Source organism: Gavia stellata, chromosome 4, assembly GCF_030936135.1.
Source record: "Gavia stellata isolate bGavSte3 chromosome 4, bGavSte3.hap2, whole genome shotgun sequence".
Lineage (NCBI taxonomy): Eukaryota > Metazoa > Chordata > Aves > Gaviiformes > Gaviidae > Gavia > Gavia stellata.
The window spans coordinates 69,627,773-69,642,634 of NC_082597.1; positions in this window are offsets into that span (position 1 = coordinate 69,627,773).

Here is a 14,862-nt window from a genome sequence, read left to right on the forward strand (position 1 = left end):
TCATTGCTTTCTTTAGACTGACGCCAATATAACAGTTGTATGGGTCTCAGCCAGGCTCCTGTGTCTTTTCTGCCTGATAGTTTCAGATTGCTGTATGAAAAGTATGCGCGTTTGCACACAGACACAATCGTACGAGGTGATGGCACCAGAAGCCCGTGGGGTTGTTCACCTGTGTCATAGATGAAGTTGGACGCCTTGCTTCATACGTGTACACGAGAAACCCCAACCCATTGGTCCAGTGAGCTGAAGTGAAGCAGCCCTACTGAGACAGAACTGAGTATCCTGAGATACAGGCATGGGTCCCTTGTGATTGTCCCCATGTCAGGGGCAGGGTGGGGGAGAGGAACACTGAATGGGGGATTTGAAGCACAACAAAGTTGATAAAATACATAAATCCAGTCGGGGGCTTCTGGTAGCAGTGAGATTTTATCAGTTCCCATAATGAAAACTGTAGTGCATATAAATAAAATATTCCAGGGTGTCAGAAGCCCCAGTTCCATCTTGCTAACACATGGATGGAGGGCACTAGAGGCCAAGGAGGTTGTATTGATGTGAAGAATGTGGAAAACAGACCTCAGCCCACAAAAATTTGATTATATCTTTCCTCCATTTATTTTCTTCTCCAAAGAAATCTAAAAAATATAAATTTCAATAGCTGCACAGGGTTTCTTTTTTTCTTCTTTTGAACATTGGAAAGTTTTTAAAGTTTTATTCTGGGTTAGCAAGCCCAGGGATCCAAAATGTTTCCAATGGGATCTCAGTCCATGGAGTTTGCTCTCTATTGCTGCTTTGTTTCTGAGCAGCTGAAACCACTACAGCCTTGCTGCTACAGCGCCCTGAGATGGGGCGGGTGAGGGCAGAAGCACAGCCAAGAGATATGTCCTGTACTGAAGACAGACTGGGTTCCAATTGCTTTCAGAGAAGTCAGTAGCATCACACTGGAATGGAAAAAAACCCTCTTCTGATACAAACTTTAGTGTTCTAGTTAAATCCTCCATTTTTCCCCTGCCCTTTACAGGGGGCTTAACGGTTAACACTTGAGCATAAAAAACAGGCCTTCTTTAGGGGCACAGGGCTCGACTCGGTTGCCTAAATGTGGGCATCTACTGCCATTTGGGATACCCTACAGTACTCTGCTTGGTCTGCAGCAGCTGGTCCAGAAAGACACAACTCTTCCCCAGCGCTGGTGTCACAGCTACCAGCCCCACCTAGATGGCAGAGATCTCAGGTGGCAGGAGACAATGAGGCAACTTAATCAAGTCCGTTTCTAAAGGGCTAATTGAGAGGAGCAACACCAATGACTGATGTAATAAGGGAATCTTCATTAGCATTACCAAGGGCTTAGTTAGGCACGACCAGGAGCTCATCTCTACACTCCCATACTGTTTGTTTTATACCCACTGCACGCAGCCAGCCTACACTCCCGTGGCCTGAAGTTCATGGTGCTCTGCCCAGCCCCTGTGTTAGGCCAGGGTTAGCAGCTGCATCCCAGGCCCAGCGGAGCAGGGGCAAGCCCAGACGAGAGCAGGCATCACTGCACCCAGCAACAGATTTCCAAAGCATTTTCCTGTTGAAGACAGACCCACAAACTCAGACACCATACATTAGCCTCATTGTTCACATTGTGAAATACTCATGGTTTTCTGCTGCATTTTGCCCAGCCAGGCAAAATGCAAGCTCTTTCCCAAGTAGGCTGTAACGCTTTTAATGTTTTAAGCATCCTAAGCCAGTCTGCTCCCATCTCAAGCACCTAGGTGGACTGGCAGCCAATACTACCTAAACATCATCAACCTTATGATCACTCATAGAAGTGGTTGGTTCAGGCTTATTCAGTCTTGACAGTTTGAATGTGGGATGATTTCAGAGGAGGAGGAGTGATATTGTAAATATCTCTTTGACAAACATTGCTGCATCACACACAAAAAAAGGGGGAGATACTTTTAAAACTGCCTTAAAAATAAATTCTGAATGATGGAATCTCCCTCCGAACAATTGCTGCTTGGTAGAGCAAGGGATAAGTTGCTTTGGGTGAATTCTGGCAAGAAGTGGTTGGAATCTAGTCCTGTTTCAGGACTGAAAATGTAATTTAGGAGCTGATCTCTCACTCAGTCTGAATTCACAACAGCGCCAATGACTGAGCACTGCAGGATCAAAACTGTTTAAGGTCTGGGGGGTACTGTACCTGGCCTACATCTGCATGGTTTGGGTCTGGCCTGGCAAGGTACTGCATACCTGTGTTTCCCAGTGACATCAGGGAAGATGGGGTTCCTCAGCACCTCTTAAGTTCAGGCCCTGGAGCATCATTTCCTGCTCTGATCATCAGCTATTAATGTTGATAAATATAAGTGTTCTGCCTTCATTTGAATTGCCCAGAGCTGTAAAATGACCTCTCTCAAGTATAAATCAGTCCAGATATAAACCTCCTCTCCCACTCTTCCCTACACTCCCTGCCCAACCTCCCAGCCCTCCCTGGCACCTCCACCCAAGCCCTTCCCCGTCTCAATTCTTTACCTCCTTCCACAATTTTATATCTAGTTTTCATGAACCCACAGAAATGCTTTTGTAAATAATGCTGTACAGTTTGTAACCGTCATGTAAGCCTGTCATCAGTGCCAGAGTCCGTCTTGCCCTCTCGCACGTTTTAAAATCAACAGAGGAAAGTTAGAGCGAATGGCCCGCCAGTGAGCTATAGGGTCATCTCTGTGTGGGACAAATGTATATTCCTGTAAGATTGCATTTTTATCTAAGGAATGATGTTATTTTAAAATTGCTAATAAATTTCTAAACAATGTCCAGGTTTGTTTAATATTGTAAATGTTATCAGAACTCCTTTGACATTGTTCCTTTCTCTCAGCAGTGGCTGAAAAGTAAGAGAGCTTCCTGCAGCCCCATATTTCCCATCACCAGCCCCACTGCCATTCACGGGCTCTCTTGTCTATTTAAGGGTCTGCAGAACAGTCTCGGACAGTCACAGCCTGCCCCGTTAAACAGTAACTTAGGAAATCCAATCATTCTTTGTACTGTTGTCACTACAGAAATTCTGCCATGATGTCCGAATTGTGACTCATGCATAACCACACACTTAACATTTTCTCCACAGGATTCTTTTTTACCAAGCGTATGCATGAAAAATTAATGCCGACAGCCTAAATAGTGTGATTAGTATACACATAAGCCATGAAGCTAATGGGACGATAATAAGTAACATACCACGCGTTTACTTTTCAATTGAACAAATTTGTTCTATCATGCTTATCAAGCAATTACCCTGCAATGCCAGCTGAGCACTGTATTTCCTGTCGCAGCACTATAAATCACAGTGTGATCAGTCTGAGTGCATTGGTATAAGATAGAGAGAAATAACATCTAAAGAAAAAAGAATGTTTTTCTTCAATTACCTGTGTATATATATTTTTCTCTGACTTGCACACAAATGTCAGAACTGCAGGCTTTGCTGCTGCTATTAGTTAGTGGTGTCACAAAATGATAAAACCTGGGAGGTGATTAAAACCTGTGGATGTCATCAGTGTGTGATGTTGGAACGGTAGAACGATCACCAGAAACCTCGTTATCTCCAGGCTCAGACCTGCCCTCAGTTAGACATTTGCCACCACAAAAAAAACCGTAAGAAATTGCCACGCTCTCGGCTGTCAGACGAAGCCCAGCATATGGGTCAGCTTTGCTGGGAAGCTCATGGAGCGAGAAACTCAGCTGAGGTCCCTGGGGCCGGGATGCAGCTCTGTGTGAAAACCACGAGGTGAAAACCACGGCAAAAAACGGGTGAAAGCCGGCTGTGGCTGTCCTGCAGTGTGAAGAACGGTGTGAAACCCCGAGTGAAACCTGTGAGACAGCTGAAACGCGGTGAGCATCAGGAACGGGTAAAAGGTTTGCACAGCCCCCTGCGAATGGGATGCGTTCAGAACAGCCCCACAACAGAAAAAGCACGGCATACACCTGTAATGCTTTTTACTGGGTAGCCGCAGACCGCTGCTGAAGTCGGTTTTCACTGCTGACGGTGTTTACCCGAAGCTAGAGGCACGCACCGGGGAGGATGAGCGCGCAGGCCTCGGGAACCCCCCCGCTTACTCGTGAACGCAGAGACAAACCCCGGGTAACACCAGGTTTGGCTCCTCGGCGCCGACGTCTGCCCACAGAGCTGTCTCCCACGGGCCCGCACCTCCCGCCAGGAGTCACCTGGGGCTCACAGCACCCCGAAGCAGGGCGGGGAGGCCGGGGAAGCCACCGCCTGCCCCTGGAGCAGGCCCAGGCGGCGCACCAACCGCCAGCCCGCGGCGGGCCGCCAGCGCGGCCCGGCCCACTCCTCACGGCCGCACCCTCCCTGGCGAAACAACCGACCCAACGGTTACTTGTGGCGGGCGGGCTCCTGGGACGGGGCCGCGGCCCCGCCCACCGCAGGCCCCGCCCCGCCCCGCAGCACCCTTAGCACCGCCCCGCCGCGGCGGCCCCTCCTCAGGTGAGGGCCGGCACCGCCCCGCGCCCAGGTCGGAGCCCGGAAGCCCCGAGGCCCTGACGGCGGGGCCATGGCGGGCGAGGGGCCGCGGCGGCTGCCCCTGGTCCTGCTGCTCCTCCTCGTCTTCCCCATCTTCCCCATCCCGCCCGCCGGCGTGGCCCTGCGGTTGCTGCTGGGCGCCGCGCCGCCCTTCACCTGCTCCCAGCCGGTAAGCGCGCCGGGGTTGGGAGAACCGGGAACTCGGAGGTGCCGGCGGGCAGGCAGCAGGGCCGGGCAGGGCACGGGCACGGGGCTGGCGGCGCCCCCGCGGCCTCCGCAGCGGACCGGGCCCGGTGGCAGGGCCGGGGAGCCGGGGGTTTCCCGCTCCCTGCGGTGTCTTGCCCCGCCAACGGCCGCTAACCGCCGGTGTGCCGGGAGCGGTCCCACGCGCGGCCGTTCCCGCGCGGCTCGGGGCCAGGGCAGGGACGAGGAGCCGGAGGCGGGGGGGCAGCCAGGAAGCTGGGATGAGGGAGCGGCTTCCCCGCTGGAGGGGCTGGGTTCAGCGTGGTGTCGCTCGCCCGCGAACGGGCTTGCGGGGCGCCGTGCCCCCGGCCGGGGCCTGGGCCCGTTCCGCTCCCTCCCGAGCGGGGAGCAGCGGGTGGCTCCGGGGCGTTTGCCCCAGAGCCACCACTGTCCCAGCCGTGGCCCCGCGTCCGCAGGCGGCCCCGGCGGGCTGAGCTTCGGGAGGGGAGCTCTCCCTGGCGGGGCGAAGCTGGCGGCGAGCGCCGGTCCGAAGCGGAGCTTGGACGCGGGGGGACTGCCCGGGCAGGCAGCGGGGTGGCGGCGCAGGGGGTGACCGCGGACGGTTCCCCCCGCCCAGCTCTTGCAGCTGGCAGTGGGTGGCCTCGGCTCATCCGAGGTGGGGGGCGGTTATGGTCCTGCTGCTGACCTCATCCTTGTGTCACGCTGTGTTGCTCAGTTAAGATCCGGTACTTGTTTTTGTACGGGTTTTGTGGGAGGTAGATTGTGGTTGATGTGGGCTGCATGTATCAAAGCAACTGTACATAGCGCACAACTGCATTAACTTAATGTTAAACTGGAATTGTAAATACCGCAGAATTTGCCGGGCTATGTGATGGCTGCCGGGAAATGCCTGTCACTAACATCTGTGAGGAGCCATGGCTGGGGCTGAGATTTGCTAAAACTGCCTGAAGTTACTGAGCAGGATGTGAGTCTTTGCTAATAGCTGAGGTTGCCTAATGTCCTAAATGTTTTAACCTGTTCCTTGCAGCTGAGGGCTTTTTAGGAGGAAGCAGGGAATCTCTGCTGAAGGAGTAGGTAAACAAATACTATATGTACTTGAAATTTTGAAAAGGCAGATCTTGGTTGCCTTTTCTCCCTGTGAAACTAGCCAGAGAGGATATAGATTGAGGGGTGCAGATGTAGTGTCTGTATAAAAAGTGAATTAACCAACCTGAACTAACTTTAGCAGCCCAAAGTATGAACTCCTAGCTGGTCTCTCTGGGGGTTTTGGGGGTTTGTTTTGGGTTTTGGTTTTTTTTGTCTAAGATACATGTAAAGAGCATGTAGGAGGGGGAAGAGATCTGGTTTTGCTTTTCATTTCTGGTAACAATAGCGGTGCATGCATGAATGGGATAATGGGCAGCTATCTTCTAAGCTAGAAAGTTTTAAATGTCATGATGCACTCTCAGCAGTCTAGAGAAGGCAGCTAGTTAGATGTAGCTATAGATACACGTAAATCAAAATGTGTCCTTTGGGATGAAAGCTTCTATAATCTTCCTGTACACATTTCCTATCCTTTGTCTATTCTGCCTCCTAATGTTTGACCCTATACTTACTCACGTTTTACCTGACCTCTGCTGCCTTCACTCCTATTTAAAAATAGCCCAAGAAAACAGTCTACTTCTGCAACTTTACTTTAGGCTGGGCATTGTGAAGTTACAAAATGCAAAATCTTAGCAAAGGGGAAAGAGGACATTATAATATTGCTTAGGCATCTAACATAACCATGGGTATCGCAAACATTGTTAGTCACACAGAGCTTGAGTGTAATACATTATAGAGTTTCTGTGAGGCCTTGGATGCTTGGGCTTTGACTGACTTTGTCTCCCTGGCTCTACCCCTTTTTTAGGGAATGTGAACCACAGTAACTTCGTGAAGGGTTCACCAGTGCATAACCAGTGTTCACTGAGGAAATGCATTGCCCTGCACTCTGGCTGTGTTCATGTATCAGTGAATGTCTAAGCCTGCTACTTTGGCCTTCTCTTTCAATAAGCTGTTTTCTAAACTGCAGACAGACTTAAGAAAAATTAGTTGGCTTAAGCCCATGAGTAGCCTCTTTAGAAGCAATTGTGAAGCTGCTGACACGTATAGGAAAAAAGTACTGTTAGCTGAAATTATGACAGTTGGAAACAGTTTCCCCTTCCCTTTCTGTTAATTGCACTGTTTTCAGAGGATGATTCAGTAACCCTTCCAATGAGTGACTGCAGCGTGGTTCAAAAGGGAAGCTGTTGCTGAGCAGTGTTGGTGGGACCCACTTCCTTTTTCTAACCCACTACATTCACGCTGCTGTTGCTGAGCTTCGGAGTAGGTTAGGGCAAGCAATAGTGGTTTTTTCAGCAAAACTCTCATGTGGCAGAGGCTGTTTTGGAGATGGAGTGGAGGAGGGAAAGTGTCATATGGTAGACACCTGTAAATTGTGAAAGTAAAACTAAATGCTCATTAACAGTTGATCTTATTAAAATGCCAACAAATGCACTTAATAGGCCTTATTCACCACCACTCCATCAAACCTGCTCAGCTGTAAGGCTGAATAGCACAGCTGCAAATCCAGTTCCTTCTAGTAACTATTATTTGACTATGTCATGTGCAGGGGTGTGGAGTTCAGGTTTTTTTCTATGCACAGGGGAAAAACATCCCATAGCTTAAATACCCATCTGGTTGTTCACCATCAAGTGTTTAATCACTGTGTTCAGTCATTGGGCCATAACTGTTTCATGACACGGCATGCCTTGTGTCCTGGAGGAATGGGGTGTTTATAACCCTACCACCTTTAAGGGGCTGGATAAGTGTCTTTGAAATCCATCTTGCCAGCTTGATGGATATTCACTGAAAGCCTCTGGAGAAGAATTGATGCAACCTCTGTCATGAAGATGAACGGTGGTGGTACATGTGAGGAAGACTATTCCTGGTCCTCTTTTACAAATGTGTTTATTTTGCCTTTGCTATTGACCGGCTTCTCTCATTCCCCTCTGGCATCTTTTTGCTGTGTGGGATGTTACCATAAACCATGGTCACACTTAATGCTGCTAAAATATTTCTGGACTCCTTGGCAAGAAAAGGATTAGTGATCAAAACTACCAAAATATGATAAAGAAAACTTTAAAACTGATTTTTGTGAAGAAGCTTCAACTTTTGAGTTTGGATTTGATTTTGCTGAGAATTTATATGACAGCAAGAGGAAAAACTTAGAAACTGTAGAGGAAAATGCTTAAAAAATAAAAACAATTTTGTAGAAGATAGTTGTTTCCTACCAGCCTTAAACAAATAATCTTTCAGTAGTTATTCCTGTAATGTGTTCATGTTCTGTTGATCTCTGCTTCTTTTAACTAAGGACTCAGGAAAAGTAAACTTCAAATTGGCCAAGTCTCAGAAGAGATGTAGAATGGCTCATAGGTGAGTGGCAGATTTTGGGCAGCTGGAGTCCTTCCCATTCAGCAGCTGCTCTTTAAAGAAAAACTGGATGCTTGTCCAGCTCACAGCAGTTTCTTTCTAGTTACCACAGCATCCTGCTGGGAAATCTTGGCCTCCTATTAATTTAATTGACTTGTTATGACATGGTGCTGTTAATCAGTTACCTATTTTTTTCAGATTCATATGATTCTCCACAGCATATAGTCTGTTCTTCTTTGACATCAAAGCAAGAAAAATCTTGGAAAAAAGAGTGAAAGAAACAGTTGCTTAGCTCTCTGTGAAAATATGGCAAGTAAACATGAAGAGCTGACTGTGCCTGTCCTCTTCTGCTGATAATAATTTGGGCATCACGTCACAATCATCTTGTTCTTTTGTTTATGCCTCCTGTGTCTGTAGCTTTGCTTTTTGGGCCTGCAAGGCAATAGGAAGCTGATGAGAAGACAACATCTTGAATTTAAGCCCCTTCTTCTATAATAATGTGCAGAGCATGTTGCCTGGCTGTGGGGTCCATCTTCAGCTTTCAGGCAGAGCTCTTAATTTTTGTTCTTTCTCCTGCCATTTGTCGTCTTGTCTGTTGTGTGCAGACTGACACATGTCTCAATTCTGTCAAGGCTTCTTACATGCTTCTAGCTTTATGTGGGCGAGCAGTAACAATCATTGCTGTAATTTTATTTCTATTGTATCATCTAAATTTGTGCTTGCTCAAGTAGCAAAACTAGATTAAGTACTTCTGCTGACCACAGCTTTGTTAACGCACTCTGAATGAGCCAATGCATCAGATAAGATTTTGGGTTGGTTGGACCTTTACAAGGGAAAACCAGCAGGTATTCCCCCTGGTGCTGAAGAGGTAGTCAGTGCAAATCTGGAAGTAGCTGACTTACCTTACTGCAAAACTGATTTGTCTTTTTCTTTAACTGCTTCCTGACTTTTGGATGCCATTCTCTGGAGTTACACTTTCTTGGTCTAAAAGTGTGCCCTCAGCTGCAGCCCAGCACAGTCCAGTTCACCTGGGCAGTATCTAAAAAGGAGATGGGCGTTATCATGCTGACTGCTTCCCAGGTATACTTTGGGGTTGTTATATCTCTGCCTGCATTGTGGCTTTATCTTCTCTTTCTGTTATCTTTGCTTCCTTATGCCAATAGCAAGGACTTCCTGGCTGGATGAATTGTTCTTCTGGGCATTTTGGGCTGTTAGGTCATTCCTGTTGCGTTTTGGGGACTGGGAAGGGAGTGGACCAACAATTGAGTTAGTGCAGGCCGCTGTGCGGTGGGAGAATCCTTCCCCCCTCTTGTGGTAAACCTGCTCAATTCTTAACTAACTGGTGGCAGCTTAAAACACTCCAACATAGTCAGCTACACATAAAATGTTACTAGCACAGCAGGTAAACAAGCTAGGGTGGGGTAGGAAAAAAACATATGTATGTAGCCCCTTGAAGATTCTGAGTAGGGTTGGGGAATGGTGACACACTAGAAAAACTGTTGTTGTTTGTCCCCATAGAAACCCAGTGTTGAAAGGTAGGAGATGTCTTAATTGTCAAGTGTGTCCTGAATCCTCATAAACCGACTGATTAAGCTCTTGGCTTTTTAATGAACATCAGAAAGGACACAGCCTCATCGATGCTGGGAACATCATTGCGAACACTTTACCTGAGAACAATAGACCTGGAGGAAGACAGAATCCATTTATCAGCTGTGATGGTTCAATATTCATATTGATCATAAAACAAATAAAGGGAAATGCAGCACTTCCTCATTTAACCATGTCTTATCTTCTAATGAACAGAAACACCAGCACTCAAATGAAAGCAGATGTTGCTGCTCTTTAGGCAAATAATGCCTTATAATTTATATAAGGTCTTTATTGTGATGCAATTTACAATGATTACTGATAACTGCAATAGTACAAGGATAAAATGTCTGAATATTAAGTGATAGGTTTTAGCAGAAGTCATTAAATTACAAACAAAACGCCATGGTTAGTAGCCAGTTATTTTTGTTGCCTGTTGTAGGTTCACCCCAGCTGGCAGCTCAGCCCCGCACAGCCACTCCCTCTCTCCCCTCAGGGGGATGGGGAGAGAATTGGAAGGGCAAAAAGCAAGAAAACTTGTGGATTGAGATAAAGACAGAGCAATAGGTGAAGCAAAAGCTGTGTGGGCAAGCAAAGCAAAATAAGGAATTGATTTCCATCAGCAGGCGGATGTTCAGCCATCCCCAGGAAAGCAGGGCTTCATCACATGTAACAATTACTTGGGAAGACAAATCCCGTAACTCCAAATATCCCCTCCTCCTCCTCCTTCCCCCAGCTTTTATTGCTGAGCATAACATCATATTGTCTGGGGTATCCCTTTGGTCACTTGGGGTCAGCTCTTACGGCTGTGTCCCCTCCTAAATTCTTGTGCACCCCCAGTCTACCTGCTTGAGGGGAGCAGTGTAAGAAACATAAAAGCCTTGATGCTGTGTAAGTACTGCTTGGTAATAACTAAAACATTCCTGTGTTATCAACACTCTTTTGGTCACAAATGCAAAACACAGCACCCTTCCAGCTGCTGTAAAGAAAATTAACTCCACCCCAGCCAAAACCATTGCACCTCTTTATGCTAAATAATTCACCAAAGAAAGTCTGATTAAGCATTTGAAATGTTAGGAGTAACTTTTTTGTAACTTAATCTGCTTTTCCATATTGGTAATTACAATTTGTGTTTTTCTCTCTTTCAGCGATTGTAGTCTAGCTAGTTTTGGTTTGGTTTAACGAGCGTTTGCTTGCTTGCTTTCTAGGTTTTTGCCATTACGAAAGAATTTAGGTTGCGGATGTTATGTGGGACTGTTCCACGGTGCGGGGGGAAGGAAACATGGTTTGGGAGGTACAAAGTTGCAATAACATTTCTATTAACTATACTTGTAACCAGTTTTTCTTAAGTCCGACAGGATCTGAATACTCAATGGAGGATTTGTCTGCACATTTGTCTGCAATAATTAGGTGCAGTATAGTTGTGAAAGTACACTTAAGACTAAACTGGTATTTTTAATCAAAATGATTGAGTGGATTCTGCTAGTTGTGGCTGGTTTGACCTTTTGAGCACAAAAAAAAGTACCTCTTAACATTGTTACCCACTGACATTAAGTTCATAGATTTATTTTGCTCTTGGTTGTGTTAGAGCTCCTCTGCCCCACACAGGGCACTGCCACACAGTTTTTGGGGCCATTTATTCCAAGACTCCCATCTAGCGAGACCCTGTTTGGGTGTTTCCAGAGTTGTTAGTGCCACAACCTAGCAGTGAGTCTGGGGATCTGACAGTGAGTTGAAAACTTCAGGAAGAACCAGAGCAAGGATAAGGGAGAAGGCAGGTAGTTTCTGCAGGTGAGCTGCTAACATCTGGGGGTCAGGGAGGAAAGGAAAAGAACAGAGTGGAAGAATGGCATGGGAAGGTTGTGTCACAGTTTATCTCCCTTCCCTCCTCATTTATAAAAGCAACTTCAATTAACAGTGAAAAGTAATCAGAATATTTGTTCTGACTGTGAGATGTTGCCCTAGTCCTAACTTAGTGTGCCAAAGATGATTTCATTTTGAAAAATATAACGTTGCTAGCTGGCTGTTAGGAAAACAACTATTCACCAAAGTTCGGTTTTCAGGCAAAGTATTGTATAGATTTGTGTATATTTAGTTCAGGGTGGCCAATTAGGCAGATTCCTTTCTTTGAACTGATTGAAACGTTTCCTAAACAATAATAAAGATGGTCAACATTATACAACTTGGGTGTTGCACTGTATCTTTTTCAGTATACCATATCTTGGGTACATTTGTAGTACTCCTTATTGGAGTGTGGACGTGTTTCTTGTAAAGGGTGCCTGAAGACTGGATTTATACCCGTGTATTATTTTGACTTGTGTAACAAAAGCCTGGAAGAGATTTTTAGGCTTTATGGCTTTTTATAAGCATGAGAAGCTTAATGCCAAATCTGCCTGCTTTCACTCAAGGTTTGTAGGAATGCAGATATGTTAGCTGAAATGTGAGCATTAATGTTGGAAATATTTTTTCATAGTCAGTAGAACTCTGCTCATGTTTAAAATTGGTTGCTCAGTATAGCTTGTATGATACCCGCTTTAACCAATTGCTTATACTTTGTATTTCCTTCAAATAATAAAAAGCTTATTAATTGTTGTGATGTTTTGCTTTCACTAGGACTTCTTCAAAGGCAGAAATTGGTTCTGTCTTGTTAAAGCAGACAAAAACCAGCAGTGAAAGAGCAGTGCCCACCTTCCTCCTCAGGCCTGGTGGTTTGTTCCCAGCCTCTCCCGTATAAGCCGGAGCAGAGGTGCAGCAGAGCAGAAGGGGAGAAGATCCAGTTCACAGCTGAGCTCCCTTCCTCCCCTTGAGTCGGTTTCAGGCTGTAGCCAGGTGCCTGCATGGTCACACATGTGCCTGTCCCAGCACAGGGCAGGCTGCAGTGGGTATAAGTGAAAGGAGGTTTAGTGCTGTGTCTCTGGCAGTGATGGTGTCTAATGCCAACTTAGTGTCTGTGAAACTTCAGCTTTCCGTGCCCCACTGGAGGGTATGTTAGCTACCAAAAAGGCACAGCTGGCTTTTTCAAGCACCTATCCCTGAAAATGTAAATACAACCTTGGATAGCCATGGCTACACCACATTAATAAGCTAAGCCCCAAATACAATTGGAGTTCACCTTAACAAGTTGCAGGGAGGTTAAAAACCCCACTGCCTTGCCTCCTCCAATGGAATGAATTATATTGTGGCAGCAGTGCGGCAATAATATCCACCTTTATATGTCAAGGCATTGGAAATGAGTGGGAGGAAACCTAGCCCTCATCTTGATTTACTAAGTCAGTGAAAACTTCAGACTTCCTTATCGCTAGGATTTTGCATCACATTAACGAAGCAAGCTTATGTGCTTTTTCCTGGTGACCATGGGGTCTTCCAGTGTAAACAAAACATACCTGGGGGAAACCAGGCAGAGCCCACATAAATTCTGGTTGCTTCTTTATGTTCAGGCTGTCTTTATCCTGAATATGAAAGTGTCTAATTCTGATTTCTTTTTTTGCTTTCAGGGGTTGCCTCTCAAATACATTTCTAGACAGGAAAATGGCCATATCCTACTTACAAGCCTGGTGCTTACTAAATACTATGTTTTCCCTTTCCTGCTTCTTATGTGGCAGCAGGAAAAAGACCAGCTGTAACTGATGCAGCCTTTCTGTTCAGGCAATACAGGACCATTCATCACTGTATGCTACTAGTCAGTTATCAAATTTAAGTTTTTAGAGTGTCATTTCATAGTGGTTTTGAACCCAAACATAAGATGAAGGGGATGCCCTGCAGTAGGCAGTATGTAAACCCAGTACTTCAGTGGCAAGCCTAGCTGCAGAGAGCTCATGCTTCCAGTCAGATGGGCTTAGACCTTGCAAGCATTACCAGCAAGATCAGTGCTGGGTAGCAGTAACTTAAAGCAATTCTGTTTAAAAACCATACCCATCTACTTCAAGCAGTCTTGCATGTCACGCTGTTTTCTATTTTAACAGTCCTGAATTTTGGAAGGTTTTTACTATTATCATCTTGCATTTTTGCTTCTCTTCAATTTCTTTCCATTATTGCAACTATTGCTGTCACATACGCAGTTCAGGTGTGCATAGGTTTCATGCCCTGTGTCCTTTGCTTTTCTGCTTATGTCTGTGCAATGTTTCCTGATGATTAATTCTTCTTTGTGTGCGTTGCTAGTCACTGAATTGTTTTCTTCCTGCCTCTCTTCTGCCACCAAGCAGAAGCAAATTACTGTCAATCCAGTTTCTATTCTGAGAGTAATATTCTTGGTTTTTTCCCTCCACAGGATTTAAACTGCCTCGTAAGAAATAGTAAGTATTTTTTTTCTTCATTGTGGTGTTCTCATCAGGTCATGCTTTTTTTTAAACTGGATTCATACAACAAGTTCTTCCTGCTAGAATTGGAGAGATACCAGGTGAAGCACTGCTATCATGCCTTGCTTTGGGAGTTACCAGTTTGATCCTTAATCAGCTTCAGCTAAAAGCAGAATGGGAAGTTAAGTCTTTTTCAGGATAGAGTTTGGGGGTGGGGTGGGTGGAACACAACCCAAATTATTTAGTTTCTATTTAAAATTGGGATGGTCAATTTTTAAAGAAATGGGAATTTTAGGACAAGTTTGTCAGTAAATGTTCATTACAAGCTATTGTATCTATGATAGTACTTAATGAAAAATTAATGTATGAACTAGAATAAAAAAAGGCCATAAAGGGGTGCAGCTGAGAGCAAGTAATGGAAATTATTTGGCATAAACTCCAATGAATTAATGTCATGATCTTAAAGGTCTTTTCTAACCTAAATGATTCTATGAATTGGAAAAAGGAAACTAGACTTACTGTAAGTCCCACTGAACAAATATTTTGGACATACCAGGTGTAAGGGGTCAAGTCTTGGCAATGGCACACATCTGAAACACTTTAGTATAATTATGGGCAATGTTCTTAAAAGAAGGAGAATGTTCTGTGTTTGTCTGTTTGGTACACGGAGGCATCTGGACAGTGCTGCAGAACTCTTTGGCCTTTTTTTGCAGTCATTGTTCTAAGCAGGCTCATTTCTGCCTCAGTGTCCAACCCTGTATCATACTGGCACAAATATTTTTGTAGCCATGCTTGACATGCCAGATCAGGGAGATGACTATGCTGAAAATAACTAGA